Source organism: Echiichthys vipera, assembly GCF_963691815.1.
Source record: "Echiichthys vipera genome assembly, chromosome: 17".
NCBI lineage: Eukaryota > Metazoa > Chordata > Actinopteri > Perciformes > Trachinidae > Echiichthys > Echiichthys vipera.
This window is the reverse complement of record NC_139842.1, coordinates 9,145,877-9,150,037: the sequence shown is the minus strand read 5'-3', so window position 1 is coordinate 9,150,037 and position 4,161 is coordinate 9,145,877.

Sequence of the window (4,161 nt, the reverse complement as noted above, 5' to 3'; positions counted from 1 at the left end):
GCTCCCTCTCCTAACTGTGCAACAAAAGTAGAAAAAGCCTCTCAGGAAGAGGGAGGTGCGTTCACGAACAGCCCAGCTGGCTGCTTCATGCAAAGTAGGACTGGAGGAGTGAACACAAACTGTCCAGGAAAATACTTAAAGGTGATGCTCAGAGGACTTGGTTGTGTTTTGGATTGGGTCCCTCCCATAAATCCTGTTCTATACCATATTAAAAGTGTTTTTCTTATAGTTATCTTTAACTTGCATTGCAGCCCCCCCCCCCCCCTCTCTCTCTCTGAGAAATTATTGTTGCACATTTGTCACATTGTATTTGAAGGCTACTTAAATCATCCCATGGTCTTTTTCGGCGCTTACATACATGAAATAAGCCATTGAGACAGTTTTTTTTTCGTGTATGAACTATTAGCGGAAAAATCCGGTATGTCAAACAGTCGGACGTGGCTAACAGTTATTAGCTCGGGGCAGTACGGTGAACGCATTAAAACTGCATTTTTAACCACTAATGCTGCTCAAAATAACACTAAACCTCTGCAGTAGCATGATAAGAGTCTCTACACATAAAACAAAGCACCAACAACGTAGGTAGTGAACCCAGAGTTCATTAAAAGGGTGTTTTAAAGACTTACCTACTGGCCCCTGTACCAGCTCCTCTCATAGTAAAGTCCATTCAAGTCGATTACCAACTGCAATCCAAAAGGAAGGAGCCCATTGGTGCTTCGTTTCATGTGTAGGGACTCTTCCCATGCTACTGCAGAGGTTTGGTGTTATTTTGGGCAGTATTAGTGATTAAAAAAGCCGTTTTAATGCGTTCATCGCGCTGCCCCGAGCTAATCACTGTTAGCCACGTCTGGCTGTTAGCAACTCTACAGGATTTCTCTGTTGATCATTTTTACAGGAAAAAACTGTCTCAATGGCTTTTTTTGATGTATGTAAGTGCTGAAAAAGACAATGCCGGAATTACACTTTAATACAGCCTCATTTTTTAGCATCTTTTCATTTCTGAACCTTTGCCCCTCACTCACTGTGTATCACCTATAATGCCCTACCAAGCCTAAGTGCAGGCACTAAGAAATCATGAATTCTGCACTGTTTTGTGCTTGAAAGTATGGATTATAGGAATATTTGGACAAAAATTATACCATAGCAAACCAGTAAACCATAATCTATCATAGAGGTGCCAACTATTTTTTGTTGGGACACTGAACAAACTTTAAAGTCTTTTTCTATTTAAATGATAAATGATTGATTGAATGATGATTTTTACACTTTAGCTTTGTAGGGAAGTAGTGTTTTTATTCAGCACAGTCGATTATCTAATATATAATGTGTTTATTCTCTATCATTCCTGCTTTTAAAAGCACAGAATAGCAGAAATGATGTAGAAGTTTTTATCCCTAGGAATAACAATCTGTCCATCCATCCATTAATGTCTGTTTAGCTCTATAATTTGGTCGGAGGGAGAGGAATTGAAGTGTCTGTGTCTGACATGTCACAGTGATTCTGTTATGACCTTATCACACTTCAAAACACTTTATTTGTATAATTTCCCCCTGCGGCATAAAGTCTGCCATAAAACAGAATTCATCACAGTGATTTTGTTTTGAGTAAGCCGAGTACAACTGGTACAATAATTTCCCTCGGGATAAATAAAGCTTCTTGAATCTTGAATCTTGAATTAAAAGTGGCTGCAGCTTCCAGAAATAATATTCAGCTGCACCGATTTAGTTATGGTCTTTATCTTGAATTAAATGATAATGATCAATAAACACAAATTAGAACGCTAACAAGAGATTCATTTAACAATAATGATAAGCGTCATCTTTAAACACCGGTGTTTTGAAGCCAGTCGACCCTCCGCACGTTCAGAGATATGACAGACAGACTTGTGAAAATAGAGCTCGGCAGGAAGCAGGGGAACAACTCCAACCTCGGGGAGGATTTGACTTTTACAGATGAGAAAGCTTCCAGACCCGATGTGAGGGCAATTTAAACCTGCTGCAGCATCAGCGCTGATAACTGCAGCACGTTTAAGGTAATTCAGCTGTTAGTTTAGTCAATGGGAAGTCATCCAAATAATGTTCTTCCACAGTAGAGGATGCAGTAGAAAGGCTCCCTAACATGTCTGCGTTGTGACTCATGGATGTGAGTGGGAGAGGAGTTGAGCAGGTGTACAGCCCAGTGCAATAACTTTACCCAACACATCAACAACAACATCATCATCCAGCTGTTCAGCACTCTTTCAAACGGTGTAGCCCGTCTCTATAAAATTAATTAATTAAAATTAATTCATACAAAACTCAACAAATTTCTCCTAAGGTAGACAATAAAGACACATTTTATTCTATAAATAAATAAAACAGACTCTAAGAAACAGAATCAACAGAGTGCTAAGCCTGTGTAATTCATAAAACACATTTTTTGTGTGCAAAATAGGCTATATAATAGATAGAATAAATATGGTAGCTGCTGCCACACAGTGGCTCATTAACCTCAGTACATCCTGTGACTCCCACCCCTTCTCTCCTGAAGCGCAACACACACACACACACACACACACATACCCACACAAGACACAGACAAGACTGACTTCAATAAAACAACACCACATACATTACAAAATATACTTTTTTATATATATATAATACGATAACAAAGCACTTTTTCATGGCACTTTGTGATCACCGTGACGCCTCAGAAGAGGGACAAATGTGACATAGAGCAGTTCAACGAGCAAACATTCATAATGAACAGTGTACAAAGAAACGAGTTACACGATGTGTGAACAAATACAGCTTCTGCACGGTCTACACAACAACATCCATCGTTACAGGAGACACAAGAATGTTTGGGAGTGCTGTGTGCATCTGTTTGTGCATCTGTTTGTGCATCTGTGTGTGTGTGTGTGTGTGTGTGTGTGTGTGTGTGTGTGTGTGTGTGTGTGTGTGTGTGTGTGTGTGTGTGTGTGTGTGTGTGTGTGTGTGTGTGTGTGTGTGTGTGTGTGTGTGTGTGTGTGTGTGTGTGTGTGTGTGTGTGTGGATGGTAAAAGGCCAAAGCATGCTGAGGAATCTCTAACCAAAGATGATGAAAATAATGATTTTAATCTCTTCGTTAGAAGCCCGATGCGACAGCGGGATGACCCTCCAGCACATTTACAGTACTTACAGTACTTTGAATCAAGTTTCACTGGCCCTCGATTGAACGTACAGACAGACACACAGTGGGCGGGTAGCCCTCAAAAAGTTGGCTTTATTCTATCTAACAGCAGTACAGATGTGAACAGACGGGATCATTTTTTTTTTTTAAGCTACAATCTGACTGTGAGACTGAAGTCCACTTCTCAAACACACTGAATTATCAAAGAGTAACGATGAAGACTGTAAGGCCAAAAGGGATTCAGTTCACAGCCTGGTAAAAACAGGGATGGGAACAAAAGAGCTGCAGGGTAAAAATGCTATATCCACACCAACAGTCGTATCGATGGTTTAAAACGGCCATTTATCAAGGATCGGGCCTGTAAACTGCAGGATGAAAAAGGCAAACAGTTCTGAGAATAGGCCCCGAACAAAGCTCGAATAGTTAAGCTCACTGTGGACAAGGTTAAGTTACTGAAGCTCAGGTTAAAAGCAACTGGAAACAGTTGAAGTACAAACATGATGTCAAGCTTTTTTCTGTATCTGTCCGCTTTGATGTGAGACCGTATTGGAATTCTCTGGCTCCTCCTTAACTGTGACAAAATAGACAAGTGTATTAGGTACAGCATGTTGTCCCCTGAGACTGTCCTTCCCCAAAAATGACCCCACAGGTCGTATGTACAAGCAGCTCATTACCCCCTATATTCATTTAGCTAATAAACTCTTTGGATCTACTGTACACGAATCACAAGGGCGCCACATGTGTAATCCAAAGTGTTGAATTTCGAGTTTGCAGCTATACAGAATAAAAATATAAATGTGTATATTTCCGTCCCTGCAGATGGATATAGCATTTCAGATTGTAACTCCCGACTTGTAATTTGATACAATTGTCACCACAAAAGACCACAAACATTTCTACACATGACGAAGAGATTTTTAAATTCACATTTCAGATAGGGGATGGCGGCCAATCCAGATTCACTTTCCACTCCAGCTAAGAGCTCAGTGGAGAAAACGACGTCGTCCG